At 34.4% G+C, this 24857-nt stretch overlaps 1 protein-coding gene across 1 annotated transcript in view; it reads left to right on the top strand.

Annotated features, from left to right (window-relative positions):
• Positions 1–24857, top strand: part of ATRNL1 (attractin-like 1) — an 834587-nt gene that overhangs the window by 298120 nt on the left and 511610 nt on the right. The window lies entirely within an intron of this gene.

Here is a 24857-nt window from a genome sequence, read left to right as displayed (position 1 = left end):
GGACAGTAAATCTACAGACTCACTCTGTAGTCATTTTCCCTGATCCTTAGTTCATAATTAAAATGGATGTATGTAGCAGCCAGCAGATCTCTCATGTTGGCTTCCTGACCTGTGGAGAAAGAGCCAGTAAGGTAGAGAGGGGCCAAGAGAAAGAAACCCTTGAAACTAATTCCATTTTTTCTGGACCCAGTCAAGATGGCAAATCAGAGATCTTATGTCAAGACAAAGAGCAGGCTGTTGAAATGGAGAAAATGAGGGATTATAATATTCTCAAATATGAGCTGGATCCTATTTATAAGTGTAGTGCCAAAATAATTCCCTACCTTAAAATATGGACAGAATTGTGATAAAATCTAACAGAAAATATATTTTCTTTCTTGAAATCCTACCACATGTCAATGTATACATTCTGTTTCTGGTATGTAAAAAGACTGTAGAGACTACATTGTGTCTTAGGAAATAGGGGATATATTTGAAAAGGAAATAATAATATAAGAGCCAGTCAAGTCATGTTGTAGACCTCTGGAACATTATCAGAGTCCCCTGTTTATAAACAATTGCATTCTCCCCCACAGTAATTTTACCATGTAGTTTCTACTGCATACATTTTATATTATAGCATTATGAAATTTTAACAAATATGTAGGACAGGAATAATATGATAATTTTAATTCCTATATTATGAAATTCAGTAGTACTCATAATTTGGCACTAATTTAGTATGTTTTTGTTTTTAGTCTCTTAAGATGTGTCTCAAATATTCTCCACGCACATTGTATACTCACAGATGTGTGTGAGCAGGATAGCTATTGGTGATGAGATTTTCTTAAATGAATACCTCTTGGTCAAATTCTGAATAATATTATAAAAGGTAGATTTTCAATTTACATGATAGTTGCAGTCTTAGAAAATTCAATATGTGTTATAAATATGCAAAACTATTTTGTGTTTATATGTAAAATGGAGTTAGATTCCAGGCTCAAATATTTATGAGCACATTTTTCACCTACTTAAACATCTGCCATGTTATTCTAAAGTTATATGAGATTTTGATCACTTTTTTATTTTGTGGAATTACTTTGTGTGTTTATAGGATGTCTGCACCCCTGGTTTCTCTTTCATTCCTTTCAGTAAATTCCAGTGGAACTCCGTAATTATGGAAATAGTGAATTGTTACTCACGAATTTATCCCCACTCAGAACCACTGGCCTTAAAAATTAGTGTTTTCTCTAGCCAAAAAAAGTTTATTGTTTCACTGTTTAATATAAGATCTCAGATCATTTTATTGATTTCTGGTGAAAAGTACTATAAATGGCACTCTTAGATATTTTGTTGGTAGATTAGTAAAATTGATGAGTTGATTCAAAATTGTTTTATGCTCTGTTCACAGTCAATTGAAGATAAACTTGTCAAAGGCATTTGGAATTAAAAATACAATTCCCTAAGATATATAGCAGTATTATTAATCAGGATCTTAATTGTGTTAATTAACTTATAACTGGCTCCCCTTTTCTGTTCCTTATACCTTTGCCATTTACTGATCTTACAACTTCTTCATAGCTACTTATTTCAGGCTTAAGACCCTGGTTCTCAAAATTAGGGCACAGAAAAATCCGGGATATGGTGACTAAACTCCTGGAATGGGAACCAAAATTCTACTAATAGGTAAATAGTGAAATAAAAATTTCTGATACATTTTGAGAAATGTTGCCATAGGAGGATCTTCCTGAACACTTTTTTCCTCCTTGGCTTCCCTTTAGGCCAGTAATATCTAAGATTATTACCCGTTTTTCTCCATCTTTTATCAAGTCTCTTTTGTTTGTTTTGTGAAATTGCCTTGATGATCATGCCAACGAATTCCTTTCCATTTTAGGAAGATCAAAGTTGTGCCTTCTTTTCTAGAACAGATTCTGGCATATAGTAGGGACTTTATATTTTAAAAAATAGTATCTCTTGGATCTTTTTTTTCCCTAATTACTCTCATCTTTTTTTTTGTCTGCTATATGTGACTTAATCTACATTGTTATAATAGAGATTACAGAGGGAGAATAATTTGCTGTACAGCCTGCTTGCACCCAGATTATCACCTTTATAAACACAATTGGATAAGTAGTGGCTATAGTCTTCAAATACTGACACTAATTTTTTTTTGTTTTGAGACAAGGTCTAGCTCTGTCCCCCAGGTTGGAGTGCAGTGGCACGATCTTGGCTCACTGTAACCTCCACGTTATGAGTTCAAGCGATTCTCATGCCTCAGCCTCCTGAGTAGGTGGGACTTACGGGTACCCGCCACTACACCCGGCTAATTTTTGTATTTTTATGAGACGGGAGTTCATGTTGGCCAGGCTGGTCTCAAACTCCTGACCTCAAGTGATCTGCCCACCTTGGCCTACCAAAGTGCTGAGATTACAGGCATGAGCCACTGCACCCGGCCTCCAACACTAAATATTGTTAAGATTTTTCTAGGTTGTTTTGTTGCTGTATTTGCAGCTGCTGATAAGACTAATGGTTTCCTTGTGATAATGAGTTAAGCAGCCTTGATGTCTAATATATAAGATACTTGAGGAACACTTATGCTTGCTTTATTCTGTAAACATTTATTCACTGAGAGGCTATGAGACAGTAGCAAAAGCCATACATCTCAAAATATCAGTTCAGAAAGCATGTTACTAATCTTAAGCTTGCCCAGTATGAAACCATATATGGTTTTGCCCAATTTCTACCCTTGAGGAATATGTTCTGGTAACAAGTCTAGCTTGAGCATATACTTCCTATGTCAGGTAAATGTTTGAGTTCTTTTGGAGTATGACTCATTTAATTTGAAGCTCTTGGATTTTAGGAATGTACTTTTGAAGTTAAATGTTCTCCCATCAGTCTTTCTATACCAACACCTTGTCCCTCAAAACTGTACTAGATTGAATGTCATTTCATCACCAATTTTGAAAACGTTCTGGACACAACCCAGCTGTATTTCCCAGCCTGCATTGCAGTTAGGTTGGAAGTCATGTTATTGTGCTCTGTCCAGTGGACAGAAGTAACACCCAGCACTTCTAGGCCTGGCTCTTAAAACCTCATGTGCCATACACCCTCTGTTTCCTCATTCAACAGTTCAGGGGAGAGGAAGATGAGGATCTGACAGATTGCAGAGGCTAGGAATAGCCCAGATCCTGGAAGATGGCATGGAGCAAGACCTTTTCTCCAACTCCATTCCACACTGGACAGTGTCTTCAGCTGGAATCAAACTTATTATATAGAACTACTGAAATTTTAAGGTTGCTTGCTGGAGTTAGCATATCTTTCCATGATTGATTAGTATTCCCTTAGCATCTAGCTTGACATCCTTAATTACTGTACTTTCACTTAAATAACCTTAAGGGTCCTGTTCATTAAGTGTGACTGCTGGAGTAGGTTAGTGAACAGTGTGGGGGTATTTAGGGTTAATTTGTTCTTTAATCCCCATTCATCTCTTAAAACTTGCAAAAACCTCCCAGCTTTTTTTTTTTTTTTTTTTTTTTTTTTTTTTTTTTAAATCAAGGCAGTCCTCATTTAAAGCTTTTTTTTTTTTTTTTTTTTTTAAGACTAGGATAGTCCATGATTTCCAACTTGATTATTACATTCACATAAGGTATAAAAGTTAAATGACTTTATTTAACTCTAGGTGGTCAGAATGGTTTCTAATACATTGTGGGATTGTTGGAATTGCTAACAAAAAAGAAAAGTGCACAGTAAAGAACAGGGTATCAAGTTAAGATTTAGGATATACTACCTACAAGTTGGAAGAACTTAGAGAAAGAAGCAGATGTGTGTGTCAAAGAAAGAGACAGCACTTTAAGCATTTATTTTACTTTGATCAGTCTTCTATATATTTATTATTAAGTTATCTTGAAATATCAGGGGATGAAATAAATAGCCAAATATGTCCCAGCTTAACGTTGTATGAAGAAATAAAGTTTTAACATTTAAATGCAGAATATATCTGGTATATGTGTAGGTGTTTTATCAAAATATGGACTCATGTCAAATGCATGTGTGTTATAAGATGAACTGCTATACACTAGTATGTCCTTTTGATTTATTTCTGGGGACTCCAGTGTAGTGGCTGTGTTGTATACTTTAGTACTTTTAGTTTTATGGAAAAATGGTGAGTGACTGAACATATTTCAGTGTAATCTCTTTTTAAAACAATTTTCTTTTTTGTCTTATTTTGGCAATTTGCAGGTGCAAATATGATATCCTTTCTTTATTGTTAATAATGTTTGTCCTCTCACCTCAACATAATGTTTTGAGATTTATCCAAGTTGCTGCATTCAGATAGCTGTAATGTGATCCTATTCAGTGTTGTAGAATATTTCATTATATAATTATAACACTCTTCATTCATTCATTTGCCTGTTTTCTTTTTTGATAATTCCAGTTTTGTTTTTCTTTTTCACCATTACTGTTAATATTTTATCAGTATTCTTATATGTTTCCTGGCTTACAAATGCATACTTTTTGTTGAGTGTGTATTCATTATTCATATTTTCAACTTTAGAAATTTAACTATTTTGTAAAGTGATTATATTAAATTATACCCATTCCAAGTCTCTATGAATTTTATTAATGCTCCACATCTTTGCTGAGAGTTGGTATTCCAAGGCATTTTAATTTTGACACTTCTGATGGATGTGTAATTGCTATGTTCTTTAGCTTAAAAAATTCCTTAGTTCTTAAAAGTTTATTATGTTTAATCTTAAAAGATTTAATCTCTTTAATCACCAGTGGGATTTTCTCTTTTTGTGAAGCAGTGTTCTCTCAAGTTTCTTGTGATTTTTCTGCTGGATTATCTTTTTCTTTTTTGAGACGGAGTCTTGCTCTGTCACCCGGGCTGGAGTGCAGTGGCTGGATCTCAGCTCACTGCAAGCTCCGCCTCCCGGGTTTACGCCATTCTCCTGCCTCAGCCTCCCGAGTAGCTGGGACTACAGGTGCCCGCCACCTCGCCCGGCTAGTTTTTTTTTTTGTATTTTTTAGTAGAGACGGGGTTTCACCGTGTTAGCCAGGATGGTCTCGATCTCCTGACCTCCTGATCCGCCCATCTCGGCCTCCCAAAGTGCTGGGATTACAAGCTTGAGCCACCGCGCCCGGCCGATTATCTTTTTCTTAATCATTTTTAGTGATATTTTATACATGCCATGTCCACATCTTTGGTTGGTGATATGTTTAGTAAATGTCACTCTGTGGTTGGACTTTCATACCAATTTATATATCTATAATGAGACATTCTTAATTTTAATATAATCCAGTATATCCATCTTTTACATATGGTTAGTGCTTTTTTGGGTTCTGTTTAAAAATTCTTTCTCTTCTCCATTATCAAGTAGTATTCAGGTAGCCAGTTGGTCATGGAATTTATTTTTGGCCTGAAGGTTTTAACTTTCATCCAATTTCTTTGAAAGAGATAAACTAGTCAGATTTTTGTTTCTTCTAGTGTCTGTTTTGTGCTTTTCCTTTAAAATATTTTCATTTATTTATTTAAATTTGATTTTATTTTTAAATTGACATATAATAATGATACATATTTATGGTGTTCATAATGATGTTTCAGTACATGCAGTGCATAATAATCAGATAGGGCAATTAGCATTTATAATCTCTTTGTGTTGGGGACATTCACACAAATTATCTTTCCAGCTATTTGAGCTATATAATGTATTATTGTTAACTATAGTCCTCTTAAAGTAGTATAGAACATTAGAACTTATTCCTCCTATCAAGTTGTAATTTAATATGCTTTAGCAAATCTCTCCTTATTCCTCTTTCCCCACACCCTTCCCAGTCACTAGTACCTTCTGTTCTACTTTTTACTTCCATGAGATCAACTATTTTTTTAGCTTCCACATGAGTAAAGACATGCAGTGTTTGACTTTCTATTCCTGGCTGATTTCACTTCATGTAATGTCTTCCAGTTCCATCCATGTTGCCATGAATAACAGGATTTCCTTCTTTTTAATGGCTGAATAATATTCCATTGTGTATATACACTACATTTCCTTTGTCTGTTCATCTATTGATGTACACTTAGCTTGATTACATATCTTTGCTGTTGCAAATAGCATTGCAATAAATATGAGGATGCAAGTATGCTTTTGACATACTAATTTATTTTCCTTTGTATAAATACCCAGTAGTGGGAAGGCTGCCATATATATGGTAGTTCTATTTTTAGTATTTTGAGAAATTTCCATACTGTTCTCCATACTGGCTGTACTAGTTTATATTCTTATCAACAATGTATAAGAGTTCCTTTTTACCACATCCCCACCAGCATCTTATATTTTTGTCTTTTTAACACAGCCATTTTAACTGGGGTCAGATGATATCTCATTGTGATTTTGATTTGCATTTCCCTGATGATTAGTGATGTTGGCCATTTTTTCATAGACTTTCTGGTGATTTTGTATGTCTTCTTTTGAGAAATGTCTGTTCAGATTGTTTGCCCATTTTACAATTAGATTGTTTGTTTTCTTGCTGTTGCAATGTTTGAGGTCGTTATGTATTCTGGCTCTTAATATCCTGTCAGATGAATGGTTTGCAACCCATTCTGTGGATTGTCTTTTTACTCTGTTGATTGTTTCCTTTGCTGTGCAGAAGTTTTTTATCTTGATATAGTTATATTTGTTAATTTTTGCCTTTGTAAACCTGGGGTTTTGAAGTCTTATTCGTAAAATCTTTTCCCAGATCCATGTCCTGAGGCATTCCCCTGGTGTTTTTTTCTAGTAGTTTTATTGTTTCTGGCCTTACAGTTAGGTATTTGATCCATTTTTCAGTTGTTTTTTGTATAGGGCAAAAGGTGAGGGGTCTAGTTTAATTCTAATGCATATGGATATCTGGTTTTCCCAGAACCATTTATTGAAGAGATTATTTTTTCTCCAAGTCATCTTTATTCTTGGCATCTTTGTCAAAAATCAGTTGGCTGTTGATATGTAATTTCTACGTTCTCCATTATGTTTCGTTGATCTATGTGTCTGTTTTTATGCCAGTACCTGTCATTTTGGTTGGTACTACTTTGTGGTATATTTTGAAGTCTGGTAGTGTGATACTTCCAGCTTTGTTCTTTTTGCTCAGGATGCTTTGCCTACTAAAGGTCTTCTGAGGTTCTATACAAATTTTGTTTTATTTTTTTCTATTTCTGTGAACAGTATCATTGCTAGTTTGAAAGGAATTGCATTCAATCTGTATAGCTTTGTGTAATATGGCCATTTTAACAATATCATGATTCATGGGCATGAGATGTCTTTTTATTTGTTTGCATTCTCCTCAATTTCTTTTATCAGTTTCTTTTGTAGTTTTTCTTGTAGAATTCTTTCACCTCCTTGGTTGTCTTTATTTCTAGGTACTCTTTTGTTAGTTATTCTAGATGAGATTTTCTTCTTGATTTCTTTTTCAGCAACTTTGTTGTTTGTGTATTGAAATGCTACTGATTTTTTAATGTTAATTTTATAACCTACAAGTTTAATGAATTCATTCAACAGTTCAATTAAATAATAGTGTTTTGGCAGATTCTTTAGGATTTTCTGTACACAAGATCATGTGATCTGCAAATAGGACAATTTCACTTCCTCTTTTCCAATTTGGATGCCTCTTATGTCTTTTTCTTGCCCAATTGTTCTGGCTAGGACTTTCAACACTATGTTGAATAAGCATGGTGAGAGTGGGAATTTTTGTCTTGTTTTAGTTCTTACTGAAAAACAAAAACAAAAACAAAAAAAATCCAAGAGCATCATAGTAAAACAGGAGTAGATTAACTTTGATACCTAAACCAGATGAAGATACAACAACAAAAAGAAAACTATAGGCTAATATCTCTGATGAACATGTATGCAAAACTCCTGAATGAAACAAAAGCATTCAGCTTTTCCCTATTCGAATTAGTGTTTGGTGTAGTATGTCATGTATGGCCTGTATTGTGTTGAGGTACTTTCATTCTATACCTAATTTATGGGAAGTTTATTATTTTTTTTATCATGGAGAGATGTCGAATTTTGTCGAATGCTCTTTCTGCATCTTTTGAGATTATCATATGGCTTTTTTCCTTCATTTTGTTGATGTGGTATGTCACATTTATTGATTTGCATTATGTTGAACCATCCTTACATTCCAGGGATAAACCCCACTTGATCTTGGTGTATTATCTTTTTATATATCATTGGATTTGATTTGCAGTATTCTGTTAAGGATTTTTGAAAATGTTCATCAGGGATATTAGCCCGTAGTTTTCTTTTTGTTGTTGTGTCCTTATCTGGTTTTGGTATCTGGGTTAAACTACTCCTGTTTTACTATGATGCTCTTGTTTGCTGCTATTTTTTCATTTATCAGTTTGGGGATTTCAGAAAGTTTAGCCATTTCTCTGCAAAAATTGCTACTTCTCCTATCCCCCCCCCCTTTTTTGACAGAGTCTCACTCTGTTGCTAGGCTGAAGTACAGTGGCACAATTTTGGCTCACTGGAACCTCCGTCTCCCGGGTTCAAGCAATTCTGCCTTAGCCTCCCAAGTAGCAGGGACTACAGGTGCGTGCCACATGCCCAGCTAATTTTTGTATTTTTAGTAGAGACGTGGTTTCACCATGTCGGCCAGGATGGTCTCTATCTCTTGACCTCATGATCTGCCCGCCTTGGCCTCCCAAAGTGCTGGGATTACAGGTGTAAGCCACCACACCTGGCCTCTCTCTCTCTCTGTTTTAAAAATATTATATGATAGCATTTTGATGGGTTTCTTTAGGGAAAAAAAGAGCAAAATAAGTGTGTTTTACCTTTTATATCTTTATACCTTCATTTAAAAAGAAATATTTTATTTTATTTATTTTATTTTATTTTCAGAAACAGAATCTCACTCAACCTGTCACCCAGGCTGGAGTTCAGTGACGTGATCTTGGCTCACTGCAACCTCTGCCTTGTGGGTTCAAGTGATTCTTCTGTCTCAGCCTCCTGAGTAGCTGGGATTACAGGTGTGCGCCACCATGCCCTGCTAATTTTTGTATATTTAGTAGAGACAGGGTTTTACCATGTTGGCCAGGCTGATCTCGAACTCCTGACCTCGTGATCCACCCACCTCAGTATCCCAAAGTACTGGGACTACAGACATGAGTCATCACACTCGGCCTATCCCTTCATATTTAATCATAAAAATGCAAAATTATTTAGCAGATTTTTGCTGTTTTAAATAATCTGTCATATTTTAAAATTATGGCTGTTACATGCCCCTTATTTTAGTCTCTGAGTAAAAGAAATTATGTCTTTTGACAAGGTATGTATATGTATTTAAACCTTTACATATATATTTAAAATTTCCTAATCTAAATATTTGTATTATAAGTTCAAATATTTACATAAATTAAATATTTTAAATTTTAAAATTTTAAACATTTAAATTGAAAATATTTTAAAACTTATAAATGTAGAATTATTTTGTATCTTGTTTTATACAAAATGTGTATCACATAATGTTAGCATTTATGTAAATGATAATCGTTATTTAGGTGACATTTAATGAGGTTATTTACTTCTTCAAAGTCCATAATATATACTTCAGCCTAAATCTGTTTTCCATAAAAGTCCAGCTGCTTGATTAGTTTGCTTAGTAGAAAAGGAGTATGATTATCTCTTTCCTTAGACACAGAAATCCTTTGAAGTTACATTTTTAATTAAGCCATACAGAAGACTTCTAAAGGCTTTTAATGTTTGTATCAGTCTTGAAGGGTTCTGATTTTTTAAAATATTATTTAGCTCAAATATCAGAAATATTAACATGATTCATGTTGTATAGTATCAGTTTAAGAAATGATTTGTATTTAAACTTTTTACATTTTATTTACCTTTTGTAATCTGAAGTTGAACTTGCTAAAATAATTTAATGTCTCAATTTGCTTTTTTATTTTGTGAATTAGATTAGTGGTTCATGTTCATATCTCAAGTAAATATACTGAAATATTTTATATTATAAAATTCTATCTATAACAAAAATATTACATTGGGCAGATCCTATACTGACCATTAATTATCTATGACTTCTGGTATTCATACCGTTGTGTAATTCCGTTTCCTTCCTTGAGTGTGTGCAGGACCTGTGCTTGCTTCTAAACCAGCAAATAATGCAAAGTTGATGGGATATTACTCCCATTATTTTGTTACATTACATGGTAAAAGTGATGGTTTTCACTCTGTGAATATGCTATGAAGTCTGTGCTTGCCAGAAAACTTGCTCTAGTGATTTTTTTCTTTTGCTGGCTCTGAGAAAAATTTAGCTGAGAGTATCCTCTAGCAGCTGAGGATAGCCACCAGCCAATAGCAAGTAAGAAACCAAGGCCCTCAGTCCTGTAGTGGTAAGGAAATAAATTTTGCCAATAACCTGAGGGAAAATAGAAGCAGGCATATCCCTAGTTAGTCCTCTGATTAAAACCAATCCCAGCTGACACCTGATTGCAGGATTACAGTGGACCCTGGGTCCAGCCAATGTCTTGATTGCAGTCTGCTGTGACTCTGAATCAGAGAACCTAGTTATGCCATGCTCAGACTCCTGATCCACAGAAACTGTGATATAATAAATGTGTATTGATTAAAGTTACCAAATTTATGTATTTTTACTGAGCAATAGATAACTAGTACAAATATTATATCCAAGTACTCTGGTATTTTATTTACTGAATTATACAATTCTATATTAGATATTTACATAATACATTCCTTAAGTGTTTTCAGACTATGAAGGAGATTTCTAGTCTTTGATAGATATTTTCTTGAATGGGTAAAATAATTTCAACAATGCAGATTAAGACTTTTCCTAAAACAGAGCGTTTCTGAAGAAATTTTACCTTTGTGTAAATAAACACAGTAGACTGTTATAGAATAAATGATTTAAACTATTTTAATTGATCTGAGTAATTTATATTTATATGCAAAATTGCCTTAATAAGGTATTTATACTTTTGTTATATTGTTTTCTTCTTATGTTGAAAATAGTTGTTAGATCCTCCATTCTGATTTCTTAATTTGCATTTCTTTGGGAGATCTACAATGAAATTGATGGATTATGATAATCTTGGTTCTGGATCATACTGTTATTAGGTTACATCATAATCCATAAGGGATATGCCAAACATTTTAATATCAGCTATTATATTTATAACAGATTAGCATAGTTTTATCAATTTATTTTTAGCATGTGAGAAATGAGGTGGGAGGTCATTGGTTTACATAGCATTGCATTGTGTATAAGTAATACTTTATACATTTGTTTGGGATTTCATCTGTTTTATCCTTTGTAATGAGATATTTTCCCGTGAGTGATGACTCTCCTATTAGAATGAATTTGCTAGCCTGTGAGGATCTTGGATTTTGAGTGTAGTTATGACCAGTAGGCCTGCATTCTTTTTTCTCTTTTGTCTTTTTTAAGTGAATTAAACATGGAAAAAATTTATCTGACAGGACATGACATTAACGAAAAGAAAACTTTGTTTGTTCTTGCTAATCTTAATTTTTATGGTGATGTTTACCAACTCCTATGGTAGACCCCTTCACATTTACCAGACAGACCTCAACATTTTTCTATAAGCAAGAGCCCTCTCCTTTCTTCCCCCATTTATTTATCTATTGTTGGAATGGACTCATGAATTCCTATTTTTTTCCCAATGATTTATAATTCACTACTGTTTTTAACCACTTTGGCACTCACATTGTCCAAGATTTGGCCAGTAGGAAAGGCTTCAAGCTAGCTCTTTTGTTTTTGTGACACACCTGTAATTTTGTGAATACTTCCTTACTTTCTGGTATAAGAAGATATTTCAGGCTTATCTTATTCCTCTTCTGCCTCAGTTGTGGGATCAGCTGTATGTCCTTTTGGAGCTCTAGTTGCTTGTAATGGAATAGCATATTAGAGACCAAGATCTTGGTGCTAGGCATGCTCTTTGCTCTTTGAGGTATCTTTACTTAGTGGGTTGTTTGGTGAACAAAGTTAGGAAATAATGATTTATTCATGTGCACATATAAATACACATATGTGCACATATATGCGTACCTATGCATGTATATATACACATATAAATATTTTATAAAACATTTCTTCATACTAAAACTTCCAATTCAGATCTATTTCTACAAGGCCTTTGTACCTTCTCCAGCTCAATATTTGTTCCTTCTTCTACAGTAAATGAGCACTAACTTCCAATGACATCAACATATTTCCTTATTTGCTCAATTCTATATTATAATCTAAAATAGTTTCAGATTTGCTTTGCTTATATCACTTCAATAATAAAACCTACATAAAAGATTTTGGAATCTGATTTCAATCTTCCTTCCTCCACCTTGCCCTGCACCAATTCAGAGTATGTAGTCAAATTTTGGATTCATAAGTTACTTTGAATCTTGCTTCCCTCCCCCTTTCTTACTCCCTCCCTTCCTTTTTTCTTTCCTTCCTTTTTTCCCTCTTCTCTTCTTCCCCTTATCTCTCCTCCTATTTCCCTCCTTTTTTACTTTCTTTTTCCATCAATGTGGAAATAGGATTCACTGAAAGTTTATTAAGCTCATTTATTTCTACTTACTTCTCATTTTATGAATTTTTTCCTTTCCCATTCTTATTGTATTAAAGTAATTAATTAAATATGTTGAATATTAATAAGCTGAAACTACTTAAAGTATACTCAGAGAGATTATTGTGCATTTCTTTCTCCCTCTTCCAGTAAGTAACCACTTTTATTGTTTTCTGGTTTATCCTTCCTGTGTTTCCTTTCATAAAAGTAAAGCTGTATGAGCTATGTGTGTTTCTGTCTATGTGTGTATCTTATATTAGAGAAATAGTTATTATTTCACCTTCTTACACAAAAGCCGACATACTATTAGATGTGTTTTAGATACTCTTTTGAATTTTAATTTTTTTTCTTCTTTATAATACTTCCTGGAGCTCAATTAATATCAGTTCATAAAGATGTTCATTTTTTTGGTTCTGTTTGTTTACAGATCTGTAGTACTCCATTATGTATATGTACTATAGGTTAACAAATCTATTCGGGGACATTTAGACATTTTTCTAGTATCTTGCAATTAAAATTATGCTACACTGAATAAACTTGTATGTGTGTAGTTTTATAATATTGGAGGTTTTTCTCAAGAGCAAATTCCTTTCAGTGGGATTGTTGGGTCAAAGAATACATGCATATGTAGTTTTTTAGATATTGTCAAGTCGTCCTCCATAGGAATTTTCTCATTTTCTATTCCCATCAGCCATATATGGGGTGGCCTATTTATCTACAGGCTCATAAGCAGGATATATTGCTATGCATTTGAAATTTTGCCAATCTTGTGGAGAATAATTTTTATAGTTTTAATTTATATTTCCATTATTATAAGTGAAGTTGAATTTTTTTCATGTGGTTAAAAGCCATTTTTATATCATTTTTGTGAATTGTCTCTTCATGTCTTTTGCCAGTTTTTCTATAAAATTATTTGTTTCCCCATTATTTTTAAAGAGTTCTTTATGAATTACTGATTATAGCTCTTTTCCAGTGAGACATAAGTTGCAAATATTTCCTCACAGTTCGTCATGTTTCTTCACTGTACTAATTGTACTTTTTATGCTGTGCCACTTTCTTAATGTAGTCATATTTCCTAGTCTTTTAAAAATTACATTTGGAATTTTATTCATGGTTAGGAAGCCTTTTATTGTGTAATTAACCTTTTTTTTTACTATATCGAAAATTTTATTTTTTACATTTAGATTCATGCTTCATTTAGAGTTTTATTTTGTTTATAGTATGAGGATTGGATCTGATATGATAGTTTTACAATAGCTATCAAGTTGTCTTAATTTATTATGAGGACTGTCCTACTCTAGTCATTTAAGACAACTTTTATCATTTACTCGATTTTTAGTATGCAATAGTTGAGCCTGTTTCTGGAATTTCTATTGTATACATTTGGTCTATTTATGTGCTAGTACCATACTATTTAATTATAGAGACTTTGAGTATATTTTAATATCTTTTAGGTCTACCTCTCTTCAAAGCTCTTCTTTTTCAGTGTTTTTCTAACTATTCTTGTATGTTTACTTTTGTCCCTGAACATTGAGATCAACTTTTCTGGCTCCTATAAAATCTCATTGGAATTTTCATGGAATCACATTAAAAAGATTATCTTTGAAATTAATTGCTATTCTGATGATGTTGAGGGGTCCTACTAAAGAATAAATAATGTCTTTCCATTTGTTTACATCTACTTTTGTCTTTTTCAAGATGAGTTTCATGCCCAAAATCATATTGCTATGTTTTTATAGAAAGTATTTATTTCATTAACTTTTTGGAGGTACCTGTGTTTCCTTAAATGACACATGGAATTAAACTACTAAAAATTTGTGTTTAAATTTAACTCATAAAATTTGAAAACCCTTTTAATATATTCAAAATTATTTCAAAAATTATTATTTGTTAATATAAACCACTTTAGACGATATATGTTTTTCTAATTTGGTTTTTGAGCTATAAATATTTAGTAGTTCTTGTATTGGACACCTTCCAAAACTCTGCAAAGCCTTTCAGTTTAATTCTTAACAAGGTGGTGTTGATTTGTTATTTCTGTTAATTTTCTGTGGTTGACTATTGAAAGCTTAAAATTGGGATGCCAAAGTTACTTCCTACACAAGAACATATAATTTCATCCTTTCAAGAAATTTGTAGTTTAGAGAAAATAAAATTTCAACCACTCCTTTGTAAAACTTATACTGTGTTGAAGGTAAATCTATTATAGTAATTTTCAGTTCAATATAAGATTATATAATTTGAATAAACCCAATATTGTTAACAAAAAAGAAAGTATTATAACTTGCATATTAGAGAAATGAGTTTGTATCCTTGAGCTTTTAAAGTTGATATTATCACTTTGAAAACACTTGAGGGAGAGTGATCTCAGCAAGATGGCAGAATAGGAGATAACCTGCTAATATTTCCTTGCAACGACAAGAACTCTGCACCCATCTACTGACAAAAGTCACTGGCAGGAGCCTCAGGCGTCAGGCAGGAGGGTGTGAAAGCCCAGTGGAGTCCAAGGCCCAAGAGGGTTGTTTTGAGAATGGGGACTGGCACCCAGGTGACAGATGCATTAATTTTGCTTCCAGGTTCAAGCCCAGAAATGGCCCTGATCCCTAAGGGATTTGACTACATCCCTGTTTGGCCTTGAACCCACAACTAAAATCATCTTCTAAGGGGTCTAGGAGGAATCATCTATATTAGTGTTAAGAGACCACTGATATCAGTCTCAGCAGTGAACCTAGAAGTAGTCCTGTGGCTTCACTCCTGCCCTCTTCAGTTGAATTCTCAACACAGAACTGCTCACACAAAACCCCAGAGGGAGACTTGCCCATATCCTGCAGACTTTGAGTCTGAGTCTCCTTGATAGGCTTGCCAAACTTATCTTTCAGTAGATCTCACGTTGTCATCTCACAGCATATCCTGAGGGATCCAGTCTCACCCCCAGTTCTCCCACTGTAGTCAGGTAACTGTCATATCTGTGCAGTGACCTGCTAGGAGATGTGCAACCATCTGAGGAATTGAGGTGGGCTATCCAGCCTTTGTCCCACAGTAGATCCTGAGGGGACCCACCCTCAGATTTGGCCCCTCCTGCTGCAGTTGGTGACATATCTCACCTGTTCAGAGACCTCCTGGGAGGCATGATTGTCTGGGGCACTGGGATAGTCTTCTGGGCTAGGTTTCCTGGCCAGCTTTCCCATACAGCCCAGTTACCCTCCTTGGATCTTCCCTAGGTCCATCTGCCCTGGAGAGCCCTGCCAACATTGGAGCCCTCCTGAGACTTGTGGCAGATCTGGGCTTAGACTGCCCTCTGGTGTTTAGGGAGTTGCAGTGGTCATGGGCTCAGGGAACACAACAGTCAGTCCCCTTAGAAACTCTGGAACGCCCTGAAGAAGGATGAGCAAAAACAAAGCTAGACTGGGAAGACTGGAATAAACACCTGATCTCTCAGTGCACACACGTTGTTGCATGTCCATAAGTATCAAGATCATTCAGGGAAATCTGATCTCACCAAACAGACAAAATAAGGTGCCAGAGATTGGCCTTAAGGTGATGGCGACATGTGGTCTTTCAGACAAATAATTCAAAATAGCTGTTTTTAGAAAGTTAATAAATTTACTGAAGCTTAAACTTCAGTAAAATTCAGAGAAGCAATCAGAAATACATGAAAGAAACTTAAGAGATTGAAATATTAATAATAAAAAACAAATGGAAATCCTGGAGGTGAATGAAATGAATGAGTGAAATAAAATACAATGAATGAAATAAAAATGGAATAGAGAGCATCTTCAGCACAATAGATCAAACAAAAGAAAGAATTAGTGAGTTCAAAGGTAGGCTATTTGAGAACATAGTCAGAGGTGAAAGAACCAAAAGAATGAAAATGGCCAAAGAAAGTTTACCAGATCTATGGGACAACATCAAAATAGCACATTTGTGTTATTAGAATTCAAGAAGGAGTTGAGAGACAAAGGGGCCAAAAGCTTATTAAAAATAATAACAGGAAACTTTTCAAGCCTGGGGAAAGATGTGAATACCCAATTATAGCAAGGTCAAAGGTCACCAGATTCAATCCTAATAAGAATACCACAAGGCATGTCACAATTAAACTCACAAAGATCAGTGACTAAGAGAGGGTCCAGAAGGAAGTGAGAAAAAAGAAGCAAAAAACACAAAAGAGAGATCTGATATAACTGGCAGCAAATTTCTCAGCAGAAACCTTTCAGGGCAGGAGGAAATGTGACAATGTATTCAGAATGTGGAAGGAAAATACCTGCCAACCACGAATACTATAGGCAGAAAAGGTGTATTTTAAAAATGAAGGAGAGAAAGACTTCTGCAGACAAACAAAAGCTGAGGGAATTAATGGCTGCCAGACCAATTCTGCAAGAAATGCTAAAGAGAGCTCTTCAAACTTAAAGAATACTTACATTGATTTTTAGGCTAATACTGTAATTGTGTTGTATGAACCACATTTATCTTTGTATAAAGAACAAACAACAAAACTATAAAAACTACAATAATTTGTTAAGAGATAGGCAATATGAAAAATGTAAGCTGTGACATCAAAATTCAAAACATGGAGGGATAATGAGTTAAAATATACCATTTTTTGTTGTTTTCTTCTTTCCTTTGCAATCAAAGTTAAGTTTTTATTGGTTTAAAATAACTTAATATGACCATAAGATGTTTTTGTGAGTCTCATGGTAATGAAAAAGCTAAAAGCTATAATAGATAACACTAAAAAAGTGAGGAATAAAACACATTACTAGAGAGAATCACATAACCACAAAGGAAGCCTTTAAGAGAGGAAAAAAGGAAAAAAAATCTAGACAACTAGAAAACAAGTTACACAGTCGTGATAGTCATCCCTTACCTATCAATAACTACCTTGAATATAAATGGTTTAAATTATTCAGTTAAAAGAGAGGCTGAATGGATAGAAAAATATGACCAAACTATGCTGCCTACAGGAGACTTACCTATAAAACAACATGCATAGATTGAAAGTAAATGGATGGGAAAAGCTATTTCGTGGAAATGGAACCCCAAAAAGAACAGAAGTAACTGTAATTATATGAAAAAAAATAGTCTTTAAGTTAATAACTCTAAAAAGAGACAAGGCCATTATATAATAATAGCAGGGGTCAATGCAGCAAGCAGATACAATTATAAACATATATGTACCCACTAGCAGAGGACATATATATATAAAGCAAATATTAATAGATTTAAAGGGAGAGATAGACTGTAATACAATAATAGTAGGGGACTTCAACACTCCACTTTCAGCAATGTGCAGATCATCCAGACAGAAAATCAACAAAGAAACTTCAGTGTCTGACAACACTCTTGACCAAATGGACCTAACAGATATTTATAGAGCAGTCCGTCTAACAGCCGCAGAAGGCACGGTCTTCTCAACAGCACATGTAACCTTCTTTAGGATAGATTATATGTAAGGCCACAAAACATGTCTTAACATTTTTTTTTTTGAGATGGAGTCTCACTGTTGTCACCCAGGCTGGAATGCAGTGGTGCGATCTCGGCTCAGTGGAACCTCCACCTCCCAGGTTCCAGCAATTCTCCTGCCTCAGCCTCCTGAGTTGCTGTGATTACAGGTGCCTGCCACCATGCCTGGCTAATTTTTGTATTTTTAGTAGAGATGGGGTTTCACCATTTTGGCCAGGCTGGTCTTGAACTCCTGATCTCAGGTGATCCACCTGCTTCAGCCTCCCAAAGTGCTGGGATTACAGGCATGAGCCACGGCGCCTGGCCTCAAATTTTTAAAAATCAAAGTATATCAAGTATTTTATTTCTGACCACTGTGGAATAAAACCAAAACCAATAACAGGAGGAACTTCGGAAACTGTATATGTACATGGAGATTACACAAGTCAATGAAGAAATTAAAAAGCAAATTAAAACATTTCTTGAGAAAAATCAAAATGGAAATACAACATATCAAAACTTATGGGATATAGCAAAAACAGTTTTTAGAGGAAAGTTTGTAGCAATAATCGCCTATTTGAAAAAGTAAAACTATCTCAAACAGCCTAATGTATCTCAAAGACCTAGAAAACAAGAATGATCTAAGCCCAAAATTATGAGAAGGAAAGAAATAATAAATAGCACAGAAGAAATAAAGGGAATAGAGAATAAAAAAATACAAAGCATCAGGAAAATGATGAGTTGGTTTTTGAAATAAGAAACGAAATTGACAAACCTTTAGCTAGTCTAAGAAAAAACGAGGAATGACTCAAATGAATAAAATCATAGATGAAAAAGGAGACATCACAACTGATACCACAGCAATACAAAGGATTATTAGAGACTATAATGAGCAATGATAGACGAACAAATTTGAAAACTTAGAAGAAATGAATAAATTTCTTATAGCTTATCTTGCCAAGATTGGATCATGAAGAAATAGAAAACCTGGACAGGCCAATAATGAGAAATAAGATTGAATCAGTAAAAGAAAGACTTCTATCAAAAAAAAGTCCAGGACCTGATTACTTCATTGCTAAATTCTAGCAAATATTTAAAAATGAATTCATACCAATTCTTATCAAACTATTCCAAAAAATTGAAGTAGAGGGCATTTTTCCAAACTCATTCTATGAGGCCAGCATTACCCTGATAACAAAACTAGACAAGGACAAAAGTGTAAAATAAAACTACAGGCCAATATCTCTGATGGATATAGATGCAAAAACCCATAATACAGTACTCCAAACTGAATCCAACAACATATCATAATATCATTGACCATGATTAAGTGAAATTCATCCCAGTAATGCAAGTACAGTTCAACACACAAAAATCAATAAATGTGTTGCATTCCATTACTAGGATGAAGGACAAAAACCATAGGATCATGTCAATAGATGCCAAAAAAGAATTTGATAAAATTTAACATTCCTCCATGATAAAACCCCTGAAAAATTAGGATTAGAGGGAACACACCTCAACATATATGCACGTATATGCATCCACAGCTAACATCATACCAAACAGGGAAAAGTTGAAAGCTTTCCCTTTGAATGCTGAAGCAATACAATGATGCCTACTTTAACTACTTCTATTCAACATAGCACTAGAATTCCTAGCAAGGGCAATTAGGAAAGAGAAGGAAAGAAAGGATATCCAAATTAGAAAGGAGAAATTCAGATTGTTCATGTTTGTTTACTGTTGACATGATCTTATATATAGAAAACCGTACGAATTTCATGACTTACAACTGACACATGAATTCAGTGAAGTTGCAGGATACAAAATACATGTGCAGAATTTAGTAGCATTTCTTTTTCTTTTTTCTTTCTTTTTTTTTTTTTTTTTTGAGACAGTCTCGCTCTATCGCCCAGGCTGGAGTGCAGTGGTGTGATCTCGGCGCACTGCAAACTCTGCCTCCTGGGTTCATGGCATTCTCCTGCCTCAGCCTCCCCAGTAGCTGGAACTAATTTAGTAGCATTTCTGTATGTCAGTAGAAAACTATTTGAAAAAGAAATTAAGAGAGCTATTCCACCTAAAATATCTAAAAAAATTCCAAAATACTTAAAAAATTACCTAGGCATAGATTTACTCAAGGAGGTGAAAGATCTCTACAATGAAAACTGTAAAACATTGATTAAAGGAGTTGAAGATGAGACAAATTAGTGGAAAGACATTCTGTGTTCAAAGATTGAAAGAATTAATGTTTTAAAAATATATACACTACCCAAAGATCCTACAGAATCAGTGCAATTTCTATAATAATATAAGTGACATTCTTCACAGAAATAGAAAAACAATTCTGAAATTCATATGGAACCAAAAAGGACCCCAAATGGCCAAAACAATCTTCAGCTGAAGGAACAAACTGGAGGCATTACACTACCTGACTTCAAAATATACTACAAGGCAAGAGTAACCAAGACAGGGTGATGGCATTCCTATCAAACTATGAAATTCTTTACATAATTAGAAAAACTATTTTAAAATTCATATGGAGTCAGAAAAGAGCTCAAGTAGCCAAGGTAATCATAAACAAAAAGAATAAAGCTGGGGGTATCATGTTAATTGACTTTTATTATTACAAGGCTGTGGTAACCAAAACAGGATGGTATGTATATAAAGACAGACACATAGAGCAATGGATCAAAATAGAGAGCCAATAAATAATACTGTGCATGTGCAACTCTCTAGTCTTCAATGAGGCTGACAAAAACAAGTAGTAATGAAAGGACTCCCTATTCAATAAATGGTGCTGTAATAACCTGGCTAGCCATATGCAGAAGATTGAAACTGGACCCCTTTCTTACACCATATAAAAAGTCAACTCAAGATGGATTAAAGACTTAAATGTAAGACCCCAAACTATAAAAACCTGAAAGATAACCTAGATATCATTCTGGATATAGGACCCGGCAAAGATTTCATGACGAATATGCCAAAAGCAATTGCAACAACAAAGAAAATTGACAAATGGCGCCTAATTAAGCAGAAGAGCTTCTGCATGGCAAAAGAAACTACCAGCAGAGTAAACAGACATGCTACAAATTAGGAGAAAATATTTGCAAACTATGCATCCCACAAGGATCTAATATCTAGAATCTGTATGGAAGTTAAATCAACAAGCAAAAAATGACCCACCCCATTAAAAAGTGAGCAAAGTACATGAACACACACTTTTCAGAAGAAGCCATACATGTGTCCAACAAGCAGGTGAAAAAATGCTCAACATCACTAACCATTAGAGAAATGCAAATCAAAACCACAATATGATACCATCTCATACCAGTCAGAATGGGAATTATTAAAAAAAAAAAATAACAGATGCTGGCACGGTTGCAGAGAAAAGGGAACCTTATACATTGCTGGTGGGAATGTAAATTAGTTTGGCCACTGTGGAAAGCAGTTTAGCAATTTCTCAAAGGACTCAGAGCAGAGTTACCATTTGACCCAGCAATGGAACACTATGCAGCTATGAAAAAGAACAAGATCATGTTTTTGGCAGCAACATGGATGGAGCTTGAGGCCATTATCTTAAGTGAACTAACACTGAAACACAAAACCAAGTACTGCTGCATGTTCTTACTTTTTAGTTGGAGCTAAACATTGTGTACCTATGAACATAAAGAAGGGAACAACAGACACAAGTGCCTACTAGGGGGAGGAGGAAGGGAGGAGGGTGAAGTTAGAGAAAACACCTATCAAGTATGCTTATTACCTGGGTGGTGAAATAATCTGTACCCCAAACCTCTGTGACACGCAATTTACCTATGTAACAAACCTGCGCATGTACCTCTAATATAACCTATAATAAAAGTTAAGAAAAATGATATGAAACAATAATTTATTGTACATTTTACAGTAACTAAAACAGTGTAATTGCAAAGTTTGTGAAAAAAGAAATGATAACTCCTTGAGGTGATGGATGTCCCTCTTACCCTGATGTCATTATTATACAATGTATGCCTGTATCAAAATATCTCATGTATCCCATATATAAACACGCTTACTGTGTACCCATAAACATTAAAAGGTAAAAATTGGCCAGGTGCGGTGGCTCAAAACTGTAATCCCAGCACTTTGAGAGGCTGAGGTGGGTAAATTGCTTGAGTTCATGAGTTCGAGACCAGCCTGGCCAACACTGCAAAACCCTATCTCTAATAAAAATACAAAAAGCTAGCTGGGCGTGGTGGTGTGTAGTTCCAGCTACTAGGGAGGCTAACGTGGGAGAATCACCTGAGCTCAGGAGGTAAAGGCTGCAGTGAGCTGAGACTGCACCACTATATTCCAGCCTGGGCAGCAGAACAAGACTCTGTCTCAAAAACAAAATTAAAAATTTAAAAAGACACGTAAACTAATGAAACAGAATAAAGAACCCAGAAATAAATACATGCATGTATAGCCATCTGATTTTTGGCAAAAGTGCCAGGAATACACAATAGGGAGATAATAGTTTCTTTAATAAATGATGCTGAGGAAAAGTTTCATTAAGGAGAATGAAACTAGACCCCATCTGTCACCGCTTAAAAAAATCAAATCAAAATGGATTAAAGATTTAAATGTAAGTCCTGTAACTGTGAGACTACTAGAAGAGAACACGGAGGTAACACTTTATTACATTTCTCTGGGGAAAGTTTTTGTTTGTTTGTTTTGGAAAAGACCTCAAAAGCACAGGCAACAAAAGCAAAAATAGAGAAATGGGATTACATCAAAATAAAAGCTTCTGCGCAGCAAAGGAAATAATCAGCAGAGCAAAGGGACAACCTATAGAATGGGAGAAAATATTTGCAAACTGTGCATCTGACAAGTGATTAATATCCCTTATATTAGGAACCCAAACAACTCAATAGCAAAAAAATCCACAAATAGTAAAGAGTAGACAAAAGATCTGAATAGACATTTCTCAAAAGAAGACATATCAATGGATCACTGATATAAGAAGAAAAAACTCAGCGTCACTGATCACTAGGAAAATCAAAATCAAAATCATGATGAGTTATTACCTCACGCTAGTTAGAATGGCTATTATGAAAAAGACAAAAAATAACAAAACTGGTGAAGTTATGGAGAAAGAGGATCTTCTATCCACTGTTGATGGAAATGCACATTAATACAGCTGTTTGTGAACAACAGTATGGAAGTTTCTCAAAAAATTAAAAATAGAACGAAAATATGATCTGATAATCTCACTACTGGATATTTATCCAAAGGAATTGAAATTCGTGTTTTGGAGATATATCTGTACTCTTTTTATTGCAGCACTATGCACAGTAGCCAAGATACGGAATCAATCTAAGTCTCTATCAAGAGATGAATGGATAAATATATGTGATATATTTTTGGAATGTATTTTATCCATAAAAAATAATGAAATCCTGTCATTTGGGACACAACATGGACAAACCTAGAGGACATTATATTATGTGAAATAAGTCAAGCACAGAAGAACAAATACTGCATGATCTCACTTATATGTAGAATCTAAAAAGACTGATCTCATAGAAGTTGAGAGTAGAAATGTGGTTATAAGATCTCACAGAAGTTGAATGTAGAATTGTGGTTATGAGAGGCTGTGGAGGATTTTGAAAGGCTTGGGAGGGTATGGGGAGGGTGGAATGGGGAGAGATGGGTCATCAATTTATACAAAGTTATAGTTCGATAGGAATCACACTTTCTGTTGCTCTATTGCTTATTTCTAAAACTAGAAAACTACCATCAAAGACAAAATCTTAAAAGTGGTATTCAGAAATGTCACAGAAAACCTGACACCCAAACTTCCTTTGTTTCATAGAGTCCTTTTTTTCCAAGTTAGTGTTTTGAAGGATTATCATATTTTGACTTTAATTTTATAATTAATATACAGTAAAATTTACTCTTCAACTCATTTTTTTCCATGAATATAAAAACTAGCTAGCACATTGGGAATGTAATCTGATTATTTAGCCTCTAATTTTTCACTATTTGACTCTTTATTATGTATATGTATTATACTATTCCTCTGTTCTTATGAACTCTTCTGAAAAACTGAAGATATTTTAGACTTTTACCTCTTTAAACTTTTAACTAGAGTTGAAATATATGTAACATATTTATATATAATATTTTTGAAATAATTATTTAAACTATATGCAAATATAATTTTTATTCTTTAAATATTGTCACTTTATTAAGTTACCCTGGTGCATAAATTTTATAATAATTTATTTTGGAGGATGTTCCAAGAAATACCATTATGTAAAACCATGCTATATCTGTATTAGACATTGTCAATTTTATTTGGCAAACAACGTTTTGTGAACTTGAAAAATTTTGAAAATACTTTTGATTTTCTCCCGCCACTATAGTTAACTATATTTTTATGTATTAAACATAAGAGTACATGAATATGAATGCTCATATGTTCTTTCACTTTTTAAAAAATATGTTTATGTGAATTCAAAGTTTGAGCTCCTGAATTTAATCTATGTTAGTCAATTTTGTTTGGATTAATTAGGGAAACCTTTTTTTCCCATTATTTACTGGAGGAGATCTGTTTTTAAAAATACAGATTGGCCGGGCGCGGTGACTCAAGCCTGTAATCCCAGCACTTTGGGAGGCCTAGACGGGCGGATCACGAGGTCAGGAGATCGAGACCATCTGACTAACACGGTGAAACCCCGTCTCTACTAAAAAATACAAAAAACTAGCCGGGCAAGGTGGCGGGCCCCTGTAGTCCCAGCTACTCGAGAGGCTGAGGCAGGAGAATGGCGTAAACCCGGGAGGCGGAGCTTGCAGTGAGCTGAGATCCGGCCACTGTAGTCCAGCCTGGGTGACA

This window comes from Colobus angolensis, unplaced genomic scaffold (assembly GCF_000951035.1).
Source record: "Colobus angolensis palliatus isolate OR3802 unplaced genomic scaffold, Cang.pa_1.0 Scaffold75, whole genome shotgun sequence".
Taxonomy (NCBI): Eukaryota; Metazoa; Chordata; class Mammalia; order Primates; family Cercopithecidae; genus Colobus; species Colobus angolensis.
This window is presented reverse-complemented; position numbering and strand designations above follow the sequence as displayed.